The 19635-nt window shown below is 39.4% G+C and overlaps 2 long non-coding RNA genes across 2 annotated transcripts in view; one reads left to right on the top strand and one right to left on the bottom strand.

Moving 5' to 3' along the window:
• LOC306668565 overlaps positions 1-14385 on the top strand; it is a 133953-nt gene extending 119568 nt beyond the window's left edge. The window contains exon 2 of the long non-coding RNA XR_013765902.1: positions 13866-14385. This is a non-coding gene — a long non-coding RNA (uncharacterized lncRNA). The remainder of the gene's footprint in view (positions 1-13865) is intronic.
• LOC306668567 overlaps positions 1-17154 on the bottom strand; it is a 135428-nt gene extending 118274 nt beyond the window's left edge. Inside the window, exon 1 of the long non-coding RNA XR_013765904.1 lies at positions 16491-17154. This is a non-coding gene — a long non-coding RNA (uncharacterized lncRNA). The remainder of the gene's footprint in view (positions 1-16490) is intronic.
• Positions 17155-19635: the final 2481 nt, after the last annotated feature.

Below are 19635 nucleotides of genomic sequence, written 5' to 3'. Positions count from 1 at the left end.
ATGGCATTTGCAGGCAAATGGATGAAATTGGAGGATATCATGCTAAGTGTGATAAGCCAATCTCAAAAAACTAAAGGACGAATGATCTCACTGATAAGCGGATGAGGACATATAAGGGGGTGTAGGAGGGGTTAGTGTTAGGGTTAGGGTTAGGGTTAGGTTTAGGGTTAGGGATAAGGAGGGTGGTAAGAATGGAGGAAGGAAGGACTGTATAGAGGGAAAAGAGAGGTGGGAGGTGTGGGGGGAAGGGGAAAAAAATAACAGAATGAATCAAACAACATTGCCCTATGTAAATTTATGATTTTTAATTAAAATAAATTTTAAAAAATACTTTATATACCCTTCCAAAAGCAGGCTTACAAATCAAGTTATAATGTACTATTATTCTATTTGAGATCATTAAAACTCACTGATTAAAAAAAAAAAGTGGTCTGTCATTGCCTGCATTTGCTCTCTTAATTCATTCCTTTGATCTTTTAGTTTATTGGACATTTTAATCATCAGTTTTTTAAATAATTTTTATCTGGATTTCACCTACTTCAGTATCAGTGGGTTCCTTTGTTGGGGGTTATGAATTTGGGGGGAAGATTTGTTTTCTTGTTTCCTCATATTTTCAGAGATCCTGGGCTTGTGCATGAATTGAGATGAATTTCCCTTCCTCTTTTTTATGTGTGTCTTTTGTGTATAATTATCTTATTTGTTCTGAGACTTCTCTTTGCTTTTGATATATTAGTAGATATCAAGGAGTGGGACCTGAGGTCCCTCTCTGATTGCTCCTCCTTAGGTGCTGGGTGCTATTTCGGGGATTTTATTGGAATAATGGAATTATTGGAATTATTCCATATAATTGAAATAATGTTAAGACTCAGGTGGCACTAGGTTGTGTGTGGAATGAGATTTATTGTTCCTTGGTTGAAATGTATTTCTCAGCATCAGGCTCCCTACTCTGTGATCTTGAAGTGTCCCAACTTCTTTCCAGCCCCTCTTGGAGAGAGTGGGGAACCAGGTTTGGCACTAACATTAGCAACAGATGAACAGCCATAAGATAAATGTCCATTATCTACTTTGCCATCTAAAATACTAATCGCTACCTCTATTGAATTGGTGAGGTCAGCATTAACAACAGTACCAACAATAAAAAACTCAACTAGATCAGCATTCAATGGCAGGTGTCTGCTGTGTAGACACTGTATTAATAAACATGACAACTTGAATGGGGTAGGATTTACATGATCCATATAATTTCTTTTAGTGGGATTACAATTTCTTAAGTAAGAGAAAATAGGGGAAGAAGGCAAGAGAAAAATTTGCAGTGTTTGAAAAGGTAATCAGAGGGGAGGCAAGAGAGAGGGAGCAGGTGTCAGTGGCAAAGAAAAAGGAAAAATAAGTTAACTGGAAAGGAATGAAAACCAGAGAAAGCAGAGGAGGGAAGAGGAAATGTTGGCTGTTACTGGGGGAAGAGAGTGAAGAAGGGGAGTTAGGAGGGCCCAGAACCTAGGTATGAACAAAAAGCAAATGTAAGATCGAAACAACTCAAACCCTCATGTAACTGTGTTCCATCTAATTCTAATCAAGGTTAAATAATGAACACATGCAGAAGAACCCTATTAATGAAGTAAAGTTATATGTATATATTCAAACCTACCCATGTAGGGAGAGCATACACAACCACACACACACACATACACAAAACCAGGCATAATGAAAAAAGTGAAGAATAAGACAATAAAATTATGCTTGAAAAAAATTAAAAAGAATAAAAAATGGTGATATGGAGTAAAAAAAGGAATTTAAAAAAGGAAAAAAATCTTAAAAAGAGACAGAAGGTTGTTTCTGCTGCAGTCGTCAAATCTGTTAGCAGGGATGGATTTTCAGTCTTTATTTTTGGCTCTGTGTTTTCCACCACTGTCCTTGTGTTTCTCACCTAGCTGCCTAGCTTTCAGCTTTCCATCTCCCAGTATTGGGTGGGATAGACTGGGGAGGATTATCCTGCAGCCAGGGTGATGCATAGATTGGAGTTTCCAGTTGTTGGTTTTTCGACTTTGGTGGATTTTGAAACTTTGTTGGTGGGTATTTGAGATTTGGAGCTTCCTATCTCTGCTGGGAGTCTGGATCTCTGGGACCTCCAGAAAAATTCACTTTTAGGGCCTAGGAATTAAGACTCCAGAGGTTTCACCTTCACTCCTGTGAATATGATTTACTACCCTGCAGTGCAGATGTACTCGTGTGGCTGAACTGAGAGTCTTTGCAATAGCTTTAATGGATTTCCAACTATTTGTGAGATTTTTTTTTTTCTCCCTTGGGATCTAGAGGCTGAATGGTCCAGGTAAAATTTTATTTCAGCCTCTCTGGGTAAGGCACCTTCTGGGAAATTTTCCATCAACTCTGGTCACTTCCTTTATGAGTTCGCAATCCCCATCCCTAGTGTCCCTTCCCCTACTCCCACCCCCTGCTGGAGCTGCCCAAGACAGCTCTCAACACCTGGGAACATTCTCCTCACCTGCCACTGTTCCCTGCCATACAGGACTTTCCATGCCCCTCCTAGGGGGAGGGCTCACCGCCCCTACAGAAGGCTTTCAGCCAAGGGGACCGCTATGGACTTGCTTCCACTGAACCACTTACCCCACCAACTCTGTACCTATTAAAAACAGACTTCCTCTGTAAACCACAGGTTTGCCCAGGTTGAATTTTCTTTGTTTTTTAACTTCTTTACTGCAGGCCTGGTGTCTCTTTCATCTGTGCTCTCCTGCTCCACTCTGCTGGTGGCCAGAGCTCAGTGTTCTCTAAAGTATTATTTCTGGTTCTCATGTTACCGGCTTTCTGTGTCTTTGTAAACTTCTTTTTACAGTTCAGCCTTGGGTTTCAGTCAGGTTCCTCTTTTACTCACCTCACTGAGGAGCACCTTTCCCACTTTCTAAACCCAGAGCTGAGGAACTTCTGGGCCTAGATTCCTTTCTCTACTCCACTATCTTGTCCCCCTTCCCTGACTTTTCATGAGGTTACCCACTCACCTTAATAGCCACTTCTCTTCAAATTGAATCATAAGTAAAATATTTCAGAATTTTATTGTGTAGCTGAAGCCAGAATTAAGGACAAGTAGTTAGTATAGAAATAGGGGATCCCGTCAAATCCAGGAAATGAAGCCATGAAGCCATCTGCCTCTGGAAGTTGGAGACTACCCCTGGAAGAATGGAATGTCAAGGATCTCCGGAGCAGATTGATTACCAAATTTACCTGCCTTTATCAAGGACTGCAAGCCAGGAGCTGCTAATTAATGCCCCCTGGGCCCTTATCTGCCTGAATCACCTTGGCCCTCCCCCTGCCCATGGCTTCTCACTTAATGCAAAACCAGGCCTAGTCACGTAGGCAGGAAGGAGAGATAAGGGGGGAGAGAACTGGAGAACAAAAGAGACTTTAACCTATAAAAGATGTAGGGTGCGCTCACTTCTGGTGATTTTAGAACATCAGCCATGGCCCCCTTCTTCCTGCTGGGAGAAGTCTGTATTATTACCTTTAAATAAAACCTGCTTAATATGCTTGCCTTGGCGTGCTTCTCTAGTGTTCAGTCTTCAACATTAGAAGGAGCAGAACTCGTCACCATTAAATGGCGGTATCAGATTTGGAGGTCCCACCGAGATTTACACTGAGGTAAGTAAGCTTCTTTCTCCACGCACCCCACATGTGTTTGAGGTGCATTTTCCTGTCTCTTTATATTTGGAGGGCAAAATGGGCACCCGTCGGCTACATAAACACAGTTAGTGCAGCCGCCATTCTTCAAGACTCGGGTGAGAGGTTTCCCGGCGCAGGCAAGTTCCAATCACCTGCTCTGTAGGCATGTTGGACTCTGCCAAAGCCATTTCCTACTTTTCTGTCCAGGCCCGGAGCGCAATTGCCACCAGTACACCGTGCCCCTAGTCCTATCTGCCCAGGATGCATGGAGGAGGAGGAAAGTTTGGAACAACTGTGGGGTTTTCTGGCCTAGACTACTCTCAGGTGGACCCCAAAGGTTTCTTCTCTGGACTCCCCCTCCTGACCGCCCTAATGGGTATCCACAGTGATCAGTAGGCTAATGGCACTGAGGGAAAGCGCCAATTACCTTTGCCTCCATATGGGCCACACAGCACTCTCCAGCACATCCACTCCCTCCTGGGTGCTCCCCTTCCCTTGCCGGTCAGACATTAGGAATTCAAACTGTAGGATTAAGGCCTGGGATGATTAGTATGAAAATGCCCAGGTTCCCTTTGTTCGCATATTTAGCCTTCACTAGTCTAGACATCTAGAGTCTCCCCATTACTGTTTCTGTGCTTAAAGGTGTCCACTGTGTTCTCTTTAAGCTGCAAGAGGGAGGCATTTAAAAACCCCTCCTGTGAGACCCTCCAAGCAAAGGGCATTATATGCATAACAATCAACAGATGTCCCCTCACCCTCCGGAGATTCCTTTAGTCTACAGGGCAAAAAGATAGGCAAAAATGCACACTTTTTACTTTTGTCATCATTTTCATAATTAGGAGTTTTTAGTGGCAGGGAGGAAAGCAGTAATGCCCTTAAATCTGAATCCTCCCAGGGTCTCTAGCACAGGGCAAACTAGGACCCTAGCACTTTGCCAAAGAAGGCCAGAAATAACTTTGGCAAAGCCAGGTAGTAAGAGATGGGTTTTTCTGGACCAGAAGGAAGCTCATAGTTAGGGAGATGTCCCTAATACTTCTAACTCAGAAGGGAGCTTCTCTCTCAACAGTATTGCCAGGTTCACCACTAGCCTGCATACTGCTAAATTGGAAATGAAAAGCGCCTTTCATATGTTACCATGCTTGACATCAATAATCTCTGCCATGAGAGGAGAAAGCCTTGAGGAATCACCTACTAAGGGAGGAAAATTGAGGGGACCCTCCCAACTTAAGACAGACAAAAATAAATTTAAGGAGGCTTTTGGAGGATCCTAATGAATATTGAGATGTTTCAAAACTTATTCCAGGTATTTGAGTTCACCTGGAAAATTATGCTATTAACCATCTAGAGCACAGGCAGTTCCCAGAAACCATCCTAAATGGGATTCAAATAATGAGTAGGATGCCTAAAAAACTATGGGGCCTTCAGGAAAATTCCACTATTTTCATGGAGAGACTTAGGAAAGCAATGAGAAAACACACCACCCTGAATCCTGAATCCATAAAGGGCCACCTACTTTTAAAGTATAAATTTATCATTCAGTCAGCCCCAAACCTTTAGAGGAAATTACAAAAATTGGCACGTGGCCCTGATCAATCCTCAGATGATCTTCTCCAGCTTGCATCTTCCATTTTTTAATAGACATCAAAAAGAAAGAAAAGGGGGGAGCAATCCAAGATGGCAGACTAGAGGGTGACTGCATCTCCAGTCGCTCCAGAACACAGGATTCAAGAAGGGGAGGCATTGAGAGACTCGGACTAAAATAAACCACAGGGTGAGTCTCCCCCACCTGGTGAACCTCGGCCCAGGTGGCAAGCCTGGATTCGGATGGCTTATTACAGTAGGGCAGGGCAGCTAGAGTCTCCCCCAGGCAGCCCTGAGTACTCTGGCAGTGGGCTCTTCCCACAGGGCCAGATACTCCAGCTTCTCGGAGCAGACCCCCAGTGAGAGCCTTCCTGCACACAACCAGCTGTAAGTCCCTGAGCCAGTGCACAGCGAGCTCCAGCCTGCACACAGGTTGCTTCAGAGACCAGGACAGGGCAGGCAGTGACTTCCCCAAGCAGCCCAACTCCCTCCAGCAGGAAGTGCCTTTCCAGGCTAGCTTCTTGGAGCAGACCGCCCAGTGAGAGCCTTTCTACACAGAGCCAGCCACAAGTCCCCAAGCGAGCAGAGACCTACAACCCGCAAGCAGACTTTGGGACCAGGACAGGGCAGACAGAGACCTCCAGCCACAGGCTTTTTCCACGGGGCGATCCAAGATGGCGGACTAGAGGGTGACTGCATCTCCAGTCACTCCAGAACCCAGGATTCAAGAAGGGGAGGCATTGAGAGACTCGGACTAAAATAGAACCATGGGGTGAGTCTCCCCCACCTGGTGAAGCTTGGCCCGGGCAGCAGGCCCGGATTTGGGCAGCTTATTAGAGTAGGGCAGTGCAGAAAACCACTGCTGCTAGCCGACGGGCTGCTTCAAGCAGGTCACACCACTCTTATGAAAGGCTGCAGCTTCCTTGCCCGGCGGCTCCAAGCAGCTCCACTTACGGAAAGCCGCTTCTCGCACGTTCGGCCCGAACGGCGGGACAAAAGACACGTACTCTTAAAAAGTTCATGAAGCAGCTTCCCCTTTATTCAAATAACACCCTCAATTTATAAGCAGTCTCATGCATAAGCAATTGTAACTAGATATGTCCATCCAATCCTGTTAAAGGACAAGCAATCACTCACTCGAGCATACATGCAAAATATATCTGTCCATGTGCTAGGCAGCTGAACTGATTATAATACAGCCAATTGTAAATGCGTTCTGCCTCTCTTCATGAATAATCAGAATGCCATTTGCTCTCTGCCAGTCCCCATCTTTGGATGCACGTGGCGTAACCCTAGGCCCCGGGTTCCACCCGCCACAGGGCAGGGCAGCTAGAGTCTTCCCCAGGCAGCCCTGGGCACTCCAGCGGTGGGCTCCTCCAACATGGCCAGCTTCTCGGAGCACGCCCCCCGAGTGAGAGCCTTTCCACACAGAGCCAGCTCCAAGCCCTGGACCAGTAGCAGGCTAGGGACAGCTTTCTTCGGAAGTACTGCATTATCAAGTTACTCCAAGACTTCAGGCTACTGAAGGCTGGGAGATAATACACTGGAAATCTACAGGGACACTATAAGCAAATAGAGGAAATCTGTAATAGCACGGAGTCCCACTGACATCTGACCAATATGAGAAAATAAGGTAAGAAAATGTCCCAAACAAACCTAGATGCTATATCAATAAAACTCAATGACACCACAGTAGAAGAAATGTCAGAAAGGAGTTCAGAATGTACATAATTAAAACAATCAGGGAAGTAAACGAGGAGATGAAAGAGCAAATGCAGGCATTAAATGATCGCACCAATCAACAGTTAAAAGAGTAAGAGAAGAAAGAGATCATTTCAATAAAGAGTTAGAGATACTGAAAAAAAACAAACAGAAATCCTTGAAATGAAGGAAACAATAAACCAAGTGAAAAACTCCATAGAAAGCATAACCAATAGGACAGAACACCTGCAAGAAAGAACCTCAGATATTGAAGACAAAATATTTAATCGTGAAAACAAAGTTGACCAAACAGAAAAGATGGTAAGAAATCATGAACAGAATCTACAAGAATTATGGGATATCATGAAGAGGCCAAATTTAAGAATTATTCGGATAAGATTATTGAGGAAGGCTTAGAGAAACAAACCAAAGGAATGAACAATCTATTCAATGAAATAATATCAGAAAATTTCCCAACTCTAAAGAATGAAATGGAAAACCAAGTACAAGAGGCTTATAGGACTCCAAATATACAAAATTACAACAGACCCACACCAAGGCACATTATTATGAAAATACCTAACATACAAAATAAAGACAGAATTTTAAAGGCCGCGAGAGAAAAGAATCTGATTACATTCAGGGGGAAACCAATAAGAATATCAGCAGATTTTTTAATCCAGACCCTAAAAGCTAGAAGGGCCTGGAACAACATTTTTCAAGCCCTGAAAGAAAAGGGATGCCAAACAAGAATCTTATACCCAGCAAAACTTACCTTCAGATTTGACGATGAAATAAGATCCTTCCATGATAAACAAAAGCTAAAGGAATTTACAAAAAGAAAGCCAGCATTACAGAACATTCTCAGCAAAATATTCCATGAGGAAGAAATGAAAAACAACGATGCAAATCAGCAATGGGAGGAACTAGCCTAAAGGAATAGCCAAATAAAGGAGAAACCAAATCATGTCAAAAAAACAAAAATGAGTCAAATGACTGAAATACAAATCACATCACAATAATAACCCTGAAAGTTAATGGCCTGAACTCATCAATCAAAAGACATAGACTGGCAGATTGGATTAAAAAGAAAAATCCAACAATATGCTGCCAGCAAGAGACTCATCTCATAGAAAGAGATACCCATAGACTAAAGGTGAAAGGATGGGAAAAAACATACCATGCACACGGACACAGCAAAAAAGCTGGAGTATCCATCCTCATTTCAGATAATGTGGACTTCAAGCCAAAACTAGTCAGAAGGGATAAAGAAGGACATTACATACTGCTTAAGGGAAGCATAAATCAGCAAGACATAACAATCAAATATCTATGCCCCAAACATTGACTCATCCATGTACGTCAAACAAATCCTTCTCAATTCCAGAAATCAAATAGACCACAAAACAATAATACTAGGTGATTTTAACACACCTCTCTCACCGCTGGATAGATCGTCGAAGCAAAAATTGAATAAAGAAACCATAGATCTCAATAACACAATCAACAATTTAGACTTAACGGACTTACATAGAATATACCATCCAACAAAGAACGAATACACTTTCTTCTCAGCAGCACATGGATCCTTCTCTAAAATAGACCATGTTTTATGCCACAAAGGTACTGTTAGCAAATAAAGATAGAGATACTACCTTGTGCTCTATCAGATCATAATGGATTGAAATTAGAAATAAATGACAGAATAAAAAACAGGAACTTCTCCAATACTTGGAGATTAAATAATACACTATTATACGATGAATGGATAACAGAAGACATCAGGAGGGAAATTTAAAAATTCTTAGAAGTAAATGAGAACAAAGACATATCATATCAAAATCTCTGGGACACTATGAAAGCAGTACTTAAAGGAAGATTTATTTCATGGGGTGCATTCAACAAAAGAAGTAGAAATCAAAATAAATGACTTAACACTACAGCTCAAAGCCCTAGAAAAAGAAGAGCAGACCAACACCAAAAGTAGTAGAAGACAGGAAATAGTTAAATTCAGAGCCAAAATCAACGAAATTGAAACAAAAGAAACAATCAGAAAAATTAACAAAATAAAGAGTTGGTTCTTTGAAAAAATAAACAAAATTGATAAACCCTTAGCCACACTAACAAAGAGAAAGAGGGAGAAAACTCAAATTACTAAAATTCAGAATGAACAAGGAAATACCACAACAGACATGAGTGAAATACAAAACATAATTAGAAGCTATTTTGAAAATCTATACTCCAACAAAACAGAAAACCTCGAAGAAATCAACAAGTTTCTAGAGACATATGAATTACCTGAACTGAACGAGGAGGACATACACAACTTAAATAAAAAAATTTCAAGCAATGAAATAGAAGAGGTCATCAAAAGCCTACCAACAAAGAAAAGTCCGGGACCAGATGGGTTTTCAGCCGAGTTCTACAAAATCTTTAAGGAAGAGCTCATTCCAATACTTCAAGTATTCCATGAAAAAGAAGAGGAGGGATACCTCCCAAACTCATTCTATGAAGCCAATATCACCCTGATATGTAAACCAGACAGAGACACATCGAGGAAAGAAAATTTCAGACCAATATCCTTAATGAACATCGACGCAAAAATTATCAATAAAATTTTAGCAAATAACATACAAAAATATATTTAAAAGATGATGCACCATGACCAAGTGGGTTTCCTCCCAGGGATGCAAGGTTGGTTCAACATCAGGAAATCAATAAATGTCATTCACCATATCAATAGACTAAAAGTTAAGAATCACATGATTATTTCAATAGATGCAGAAAAAGCATTCGATAAAATACAGCATTCCTTCATGCTCAAATCACTAGAAAAAAACAAGGTGGTGGGAACATTCCTTAACATTGTAAAGGCCATCTACACTAAGCCCATGGCCAATATCATTCTAAATGGTGAAATACTGAAAGCATTCCCCCTAAAAACTGGAACAAAGCAGGGATGCCCTCTTTCACCACTTCTATTCAACATCGACTTGAGACTCTAGCCAGAGCATTAGACAAACCCAAAGAAATTAAAGGGATATGAATTGGAAAAGAGGAACTCAAACTATCCCTGATTGCTGATGACATGATTATATATTTAGAGGAACCTGGAAATTCCACCAGAAAACTCTTAGAACTCATAAGTGGGGCTGGGGATATAGCTCAGTTGGTAGAGTGCTTGCCTCGCAAGCAGAAGGCCCTGGGTTCAAATCCCCAGCACCACCAAAAAAAAAAAAAAAAAAAAAAAATAGACTAAATGGAAAAGAACTCATAAGTGAATTCAGTAAAGTAGCAGGTTACAAGATCAATGCTCATAAAGCCAACGCATTTTTATACATAAGTGATGAATCTTCAGAAAGAGAAATTAGGAAAACTACCCCATTCACAATAGCATTGAAAAAAATAAAATACTTGGGAATCAATCTCACAAAAGAGGTGAAAGACCTCTACAATGAGAACTACAGAACACTAAAGAAAGAAATTAAAGAAAACCTTAGAAGATGGAAAGATCTCCCATGTTCTTGGATAGGCCGAATTAATATTGTCAAAATGGCCATACTACCTAAAGTGCTATACAGATTCAATGCAATTCCAATTAAAATCCCAATGATGGACCTTACAGAAATAGAGCAAGCAATCATGAAATTCATCTGGAAGAATAAGAAACCCAGAATAGCTAAAGCAATCCTCAGTAGAAAGAGTGAAGCAGGGGGTATCGCAATACCAGATCTTGAACTCTTATTACAAAGCAATAGTAGCAAAAACAGCATGGTCTTGGTACCAAAATAGACAAGCAGATCAATGGTACAGAACAGAGGACATGGACACAAACCCAAATAAATACAATTTTCTCATACTAGACAAAGGGGCCAAAAATATGCAATGGAGAAAAGATAGCCTCTTCAGCATATGGTGCTAGGAAAACTGGAAAACCATATGCAATAGAATGAAACTAAACCCCTATCTCTCTCTCTGCACAAAACTCAACTCAAAATGGATCAAGGACCTCAGAATAAGACCATAGACCCTGCATCTTATAGAGGAAAAAGTAGGCCCAAACCTTCAACTTTTTGGCTTAGGAGCAGACTTCCTTAACAGGACTCCCATAGCACAAGAAATAAAAGCTAGAATCAACAACTGGGAAAGATTCAAACTAAAAAGCTTTCTCTCAGCAAAGGAAACTATCAGTAATGTGAAGAGAGAGCCTACAGAGTGGGAGAATATCTTTGCCACTCATACTTCAGATAAAGCGCTAATTTCCAGAATCTATAAAGAACTCAAAAAACTCTACACCAAGACTACAAATAATCCAATCAACAAATGGGCTAAGGAAATGAACAGACACTTCACAGAAGAAGATGTACAAGCAATCAACAGATATATGAAAAAATGTTCAACATCTCTAGTAATAAGAGAAATGCAAATCAAAACTACCCTAAGATTCCATCTCACCCCAATTAGAATGGTGATTATCAAGAACACAAGCAACAATAGGTGTTGGCGAGGATGTGGGGAAAAAGGTACACTCATACATTGCTGGTGGGGCTGCAAATTAGTGCAGCCACTCTGGAAAGCAGTATGGAGATTCCTCAGAAAGCTTGGAATGGAACCACCATTTGACCCAGCTATCCCACTCCTTGGCCTATACCCAAAGGACCTAAAATCAGCATACTACAGAGATACAGCCACATCGATGTTCATAGCTGCTCAATTCACCATAGCCAGATTGTGGAACCAACCTAGATGCCCTTCAGTTGATGAATGGATTAAGAAACTGTGGCATATATATATATATATATATATATATATATATATATATATATATAATGGAATATTACTCTGCCATGAAGAATGATAAATTTATGGCATTTGCAGGTAAATGGATTAAATTGGAGGATATCATGCTAAGTGAGATAAGGCACTCTCAAAAAACTAAAGTACAAATGATCTCGCTGATAAGCTGATGAGGACATATAATGGGGAGTAGGAGGGGTTAGTGTTAGGGTTAGGGTTAGGTTTAGGGTTAGGGATAAGGAGGGTGGTAAGAATGGAGGAAGGAAGGACTGTATAGAGGGAAAAGAGGGGTGGGAGGGAGGGAAAAAATAACACAATGAATCAAGCAACATTGCCCTATGTAAATTTATGATTTTTAATTTTTTAAAAAAAAAAGGGAGCATAAAGACAAGAAAAAGGACTTATTAAAGATCATTGAAAATGACAGAAACTTTTAATGCCTTGCAATAGTCCATGCAATTCATCCATTTTAGGAGTTGAAAAGCAAACTGCCTAGTCCAAAACCTTAGAATAATGAAGCAGGAATTTCCCCCACCCTGTAGTTCTTAATCCATACACGTTTATCTTGGATTCCAACTGCTGCTTGGTTTACTAAGTTAGATTTAAAAAGATGGCTTTTCCTGTTTATGCTAGACTCTGAATAGCAATTTCTGTTTGCCTTTGAGGAGCCAGATACTGTGTCTCAACTAACCTAGACAGTGTAGCCTCAGGATTTAGATGGCCTTCACCTGTTCCGGACAAACCTTAGCTAAGGACTTAAGAAAAATTCAGAGATAAAATATCTTTGATTGTTCCCCAGTAAGTAAAGGACATCCTTTATGTGCCTCCACCAGGAGGAATGTCAAAAGGCCATTGCAGAACTCCTAAACTTCTTAACTGGTAGGAATTATGAGATCTCAAAAAAATAAAGCTTAATTATGCCATCAACAGGTTCAATACTACAGGAATTAGCCACCATAGGAAAATATTCTGTCTCAGGAATATAAAAAAGGGGTCTTACTTCAAGTTCCTGTCCTCAGCTTACCTATGAAGCAAGATTTAACCTGTTTGTCACTGAAGGGAAAATAAACCCCGGATAGGCAGCAATAGGCAGCTCAATAACCAATGGTATATCTCAGTGAGGAACTCAGCAAAGTAGCTTCATTCTCAAAAATAATGGAAAATGAGGTCTCATAATTTTCTTTGACATCCAAGCCTGTCCTGATAGAAATGGCTAAAATGTCCTAGGCACAAGGTTTCTGTTAAAACCTGTTAGATCCTTCCAGATCTCAGTCAAGGCTTACATTGAAATGTAAATAGAGGAAGCCTAAAGGCTCCAGTAGGAGACAGATCTTAAACCCAAGGATGGAAAAAAAGGTAAAAAGAGTCTTACCTAAACTCCAGCAAAAGTAAATTTTATGGTGCTTTCCTAAAGTAATTAACAGCCATATCATTTTTCCAGGACTCTTGTCTTTTTATGAATTCTACATTATTTTTGAGCTCATGACTTTTTGATCAGTTCTATTTTTTTTATTCAACTAGAGTTTTTGAACATCTGTTACACTGCAATGGACATTCACCTATAAGCTTACAAGGCCTTTGATTTTGTGTTCTGTGTATGTCGTGCTGTTTGACGTCATATTTTGTCTGTATCAAAATTGAACACTCCTAAAATTAAAATTTAAAAATGGATCCAGATATTTTTAATTCACATGATTTAAAAGGTTCAATTCAAATTGGATAATTAATAAAAGTAAAATGTCTTTAAAAATAATTCACAAGTCTCTAGGTGGTCAAGCTAATAAAATATTGATGTTAATAAAATGTCTAATATCAATTGTTTCTAGAACTTTTCTTCACAAAAAAGAGATGGCAAATACTGTTCAGGACACTTGTCTGATATCTTGGTTTTTACAGAATAAGTGAATTAGAGTTAACATGTATGGGATTACTCAAATGTGTTTGTAGAGACATCTGATTAATTTACAAAGTTAAAATGCTAATTGTTAAATAACATCAAGTACTCTTAACTCCTTAAATTCCATGGGGTATCATACTTAAACATTATTGGTGTTTTCATAGGTTGGTAAATAAAAGGGTTTGAACTTGCTTTGTGTCATCACTAAACTAAAAACAAGGTTACTAAGAGTTATGTCCTAACAAGTGCAATTCTATATACAAAGGGTCCAAAAGTTTCAACTGTGTTTCAATTAGAGTACTATAAATAACAAAATATTTAATCTTATTAAAATAGAGTAATTTATCTAAATTCAGAAATTTCATAAGAGTTGTTTCAGAATGTGAACAAAAAGGGGTCAACAGATAGGAAAGAGAAAATAAAAGGTTCTGGGTATGGAAATATATTTAGTAAAAGGGAAAAGGAAATGTTTCTGGGTAAGAAAGTGCTTGTGTGATGAAATACATGAGGGTCTAAGTAAGTGCTAAGAAAGTCTGTGTAAGTAAAGGGCAAGTTTCAACAAGTTTGCATGTAACTAAGTTGGTTGTATGTATGTGAGACAGCTAAAGCTATTTAAGGTTTTTCCTAAGGTGAAATACTAATGTTCTGATATAAAACAAAGTTTAATCTATATGGTAAAATGACAAGTATTTCTTAGAAACACTAATTTACTCTTAACTTTGTGTCTATTAAGTTTTATTCTTTAGAACAATTAGTCTTAAAATTGGGATTTATACAATTATGGTTAAACAATTGTTAGAGTATTGTACTACATTACAGAGTCTAAATTTTTCTTTAAAAACTAAATTTGGTAATATAAAAGTGTCAAGGTAATTGTGAAATGGTCACTCTCTGTATATTAAATGTGTTCATATTTTCCAGGTATACAAGCTTTTAAAAAAGGAAATTTATCAAGCTGCTATTCTCCAAACTCAACTTGTCTGTAATTGTAATTTTAAACTTATAAAGAATAAATTTCATTGGGTATTTATTTCTATCATTTAGTGTTCTATTATAGGACCTGTTATCAATAGGGTATATGTAAAATTTGTTACTTTTTACACTGAGATAAAGAATCTTAAATGTAAATGTATTTCTAAAAGTTAGAGCCTGATTTGTTTAAAGGTTAATATTGTGAAACATAAAAGCATTTTGCCACTTTGTCACACAAGGAAAGTTAGAAGCTCTCTCAGCCTTTCTTTAATTCATGTTTTAGATATAATGTTAAATTGTGTTAACTAGTGTTCATATAGACTCAGGAATCAATATATGTAAACTTCTTAAAATGGCATTTAAGAAAGAAGCAAAGATCAACATCAGAATTAGAACACTTAAGATTTGTAAAGAGCCACACCTTACCTGAGATAAGGCTCTGCCGCCCACCTTACTGAATATTAGAACAGCTCCAAAATAAGTCAGACTTCAGCTCATTTAAAGTTATAGTCAAAAGATTGGTTCTTGTTGTAAAAGTATTGTGATCTCAAATAGGGGATATAACATGGTGCTCAGTCAAAATTCAAGATAGCTATTATAAAAGCTGAATGTATTTTTACTCTTGCTAATTTCATTTTATAAAACTATTACCTGTTAATGTTTTGCAGAAGTAGCTGCTTCCAGAACACACAACCTAGGTAACTTATGATAATAAGCCATCACCTATAGAACAGATAGTGGTAACTTCCAGTACTAAAACAGACTCCAGTTAGATAAAGGGGGTAAATAACTGTAAAGTTATAGACATTAAACTTAAAGTCCAGTACTCTTACTTTATGACTGTTGAGACTGGCTTGCTGGATGGTTAAGATCAAATTTAGAGATTGAGATTAAATACAGAGGGCAAGATAGACCAGTATTTGGATCTTTTGCCCTCAGTCAGCCTGAACCCAGGGAACAAGAGGACTTCTCTAAGGAGCGTTGCAACTCTAGGTCACACAACCTCCTGATCAAGGAGATTGATGAGGTCACTAGAGAATGAAAAGTCAGTGCACCTGCTGCAGAGGAGGGTCATAGAAAAAGGGAGACATCCCTTGATGCTTCCAAAGGAAGCCACCTCATCGAGGAGACCCTGCCTAGTCAATGGCACTGGTGGAGCTAAGAAGCTGCTCTTAAGTTCTCTACAAGTGACCCCTGTGGGAACTCAGCTGACTCTTTAACAAGACAGGAACAAGTCAATTTGACCAGCTTGATCTTAGACAAAAACCCAGCAAAACAGTTAAAACCAAAATATAGCCATTCTTGGGCATTTAAAAGAAATAATAGTTAAGTGTAACTAAAGATGTAAATTTGTGTGTTAGTCCACTAGAATAAAGACTGAAAGCTACAAATGAAAGATTCTTAGGCAAATGTGCCTGATAACTATCAAGAGAAACTGCCAGAGTCAGAAGTTTTTAATCAGTTTAAGGCCTGCAGACCTTCCTAAGCTACACAGGTAGACTTAATCTATGTTTGCTCATATGATTATCTAGCCCTAAGTAATAGAAGTATAGAGATGTCTACTAAATGTTGTGTTTACATTCCTGATAACCTGGACAATGTTAAAGTCCCCAAATAAAGGCCTTGTTCTCTCCAGCCTTTGCTAGGCCTTGTTAAGAACTTCTCAGTTCTTCTACCCCCTGGTGAGGAATTGACTTCTGTCATCTTTATGATATTCATTGGCATGTTCCAGATTCTGCAACATTTATATTATATTAATCTCATTTCAGTACTCATGTCTTTTTGATCATCTATCGTAGAAGCACCCACCCTCAGATGACTTTACAACCTGCTCTTCCCCAACCGGACTTCTAACTTGGACCCCTCGATTGACCCGATTTTAAAAGCGAACTCCAAACTGCTTGCCCCTCGCTGCCCCCTTCCAGCTTCGAAGCAGCCAGAACGATCGGCGCCCCCTTTTCCTTACAGAAGTAAGGAGTTCCTAAAGCAAAAGGGGGGGAAATGAAGCCAGAATTAAGGACAGGTAGTTAGTGTAGAAATAGGGGATTGGGTCAAACCGAGGAAATGAAGCCATGAAGCCATCTGCCTCTGGAAGTTGGAGACTGCCCCTGGAAGAATGGAATGTCAAGGATCTCCAGAGCCCATTGATTACCAAATTTACCTGCCTTTATCAAGGACTGCAAGCCAGGAGCTGCTAATTAATGCCCCCTGGGCCCTTATCTGCCTGAATCACCTTGGCCCTCCCCCTGCCCATGGCTTTTCACTTAATGCAAAACCAGGCCTAGTCATGTAGGCAGGAAGGAGAGATAAGGGGGCAGAGAACTGGAGAACAAAAGAGACTTTAACCTATAAAAGATGTAGGGTGCACTCACTTCTGGTGATTTTAGAACATCAGCCATGCCCCCTTCTTCCTGCCGGGAGAAGTCTGTATTATTACCTTTAAATAAAACCTGCTTAATATGCTTGCCTTGGCGTGCTTCTCTAGCGTTCAATCTTCAACATTAGAAGGAGCAGAACTCGTCACTGGTGAACGGCGGTATCATAGCTCTTTTGTCTTCCATCAACAAAAAACAGGTATTAGAAACTGGAGACTAGACTATGCCTTACCAGAATCTTCTTTCTCCTTCCTCATCTGCACTTTTTAAAGTACATTGCTCAATATTATACCTCTTTTCATTCAATTTTGGTTACTTGTAATTTAAAGGTTATTTTTCCATTCTGATTTGTATTTATTATTTTTAGGCATAAGAATGAGAGGGATTTTACTTTAGGTTATGGTCATGTATGTGTCACATTACATACAAGGGTATGCACATAACTTTCCATTTCTCTGTTACCTCCAGAGAAGTCAAACCTTGATAAAATAAAACACTCCATTTGCCTGAAAAGTTGACTATGTGTCACTTCAATTGTGTAGTTACTCCTGCCCTAAAGATCATTACCACTTAGGAGACAGCTGGGAAGTCTTCTGATTTCTAACTGGGTGATGATAACACTTACAACAAGTATCCACAGTTAGAGAGGTCTCCACTCACATAAAATGAGGGTGAGCTGTTCTAGGAAGCCATTTGAGACACGGGGGATTCTTAAACCTGCCCAGGTCTTTTTCCTTTATTCTCCTAGCCAGAACCCTTCATACAGATTAAGTGCTCTCCCAGGCCTAAAGCTTCCTGCACTTCTTTTGTCCTCATGCTTAAAAGGCCTTATGTTGGAGAATCCCTCACATTCTGCCTCCTTTTTTCATTCTCAAAGCAGGCCTTCCAGGGACACTCACTTTAAGCTAGAGAGGTTTTATATTGCAGCTTATTGTGTGTTTAAGAATATAATAAATTAGTGACCTCCCTTCCCCTATCTGCAACGTAGAGTTTATTTAATGTGACTTTTTGATGTTCAACTGGTGTAAACTAGGAGGGTGCAAAGAAGGGCTGAAGAGTCCTGCTGGGCAACCACACATAAGACTCTCCAGTGCCTGTGGAACTTTACAAATCCCCAGGAGAAAGACTTCAAATGGAACCCTGAAGAGGAACATCAAAAGCACCCACTTTTTTCCCTCTCCTTCAATGATTTTCAACTATTGTAGGACACATATTTCTTTGATAAAGGAATTATATTTGGAGGAATTTTGGTAAAATAATATAATGCAGACATGAAATAATAGTATATAAATTTTCTGTGATGGCTTTTCAAATCAGACCTGAGTTGGCACATTGCCTGTTTTTGTATTGTCTCAGTTACAAACCTACAAACAACTCCTAGGATCATAGCAATGCTTTTGTAAAACAAAGGATAACATGGAAAGGTCACAGGTAGAGCCACAGACTTATACTCTAATCCATGCATTATATCTAAAATATGGTATCACTGTTTACTGTAACTATTGTGATCATTCTAAATAAAGGAGCCCATCTATTTGCATCATAATCATTGAAAAGAATGAAAAGAAGTAAAATATGAAAGTTTCATAAAAGGATTATTTTTATTTTTTAGCATATTACTTAACTGCAAAGGTGGTTGTAGGTGACATGAGTTGATTCTGTATCCTCAACCTCTGAAGCCCTCTGCTTTTGCTACGGGGACCTACTCTTACCCATTTAACAAAGAGTGTGGTAGACCATTGTTCAGGGCAACTCTCCCTCTCCTGGCTAAGAGGTGGTGGGTACAAAACCCAAACCAGGAAAAACAGATTGTCCTCAACCCAAATGCAGAATTTTAATAAGAGCTTTCATCATCCAAAGGTGAAATTATGAAACACGTTTTGCTTGAGGAATTTTAAAATCTACTGATGCCTGAGTCCACCCAAGACATTCTGGTCTGGATGGTGTATGACCTGAGAATCAGGGCTTTTAAAAGTTGCCCAGTATGCTGATTTTAAGTCTTTTAGATATAGGCCAAGGAGTGGGATAGCTGGATCAAATGGTGGTTCCATTCCAAGTTTTCTAAGGAATCTCCACACTGCTTTCCAGAGTGGCTGCACTAATTTGCAACCCTACCAGTAATGTATGAGTGTACCTTTTCCCCTACATCCTCACCAATACCTATTGTTGCTTATATTCTTGATAATAGCCATTCTAATTGGAGTGAGATGAAATCTTAAGGTAGTTTTGATTTGCATTTCTCTTATTACTAGAGATGTTGAACACTTTTTCACATGTCTGTTGTGCTTGAAGATCTTCTGTGAAGTGTCTGCTCATTTCCTTAACCCATTTATTGATTGGGTTATGTGTATTCTTGGTGTAAAGTTTTTTGAGTTCTTTATAAATTCTGTAGATTAGTGCTCTGTGTGAAGTGCATGTGGCAGAGATTTTCTCCCACTCTGTAGGCTCTCTCTTCCTACATGCCCTTCAATAGATGAATGGATAAAGAAACTTTGGTATATACACACAATGGAATATTATTCAGCCAAAAAGAAGAATAAAATGATGGCATTTGCAGGTAAATGGATGGAGTTGGAGAATATCATGATAAGTGAAATAAGTCAATCCCCAAAACCCAAAGACTCACTGACTTCTCTGATAAGT

This window comes from Sciurus vulgaris (genome assembly GCF_902686455.1).
Source record: "Sciurus vulgaris genome assembly, chromosome: 8".
Classification (NCBI taxonomy): Eukaryota; Metazoa; Chordata; class Mammalia; order Rodentia; family Sciuridae; genus Sciurus; species Sciurus vulgaris.
The sequence above is the reverse complement of the archived record's forward strand: the minus strand, read 5'-3'. Positions and strand labels throughout refer to the sequence as shown.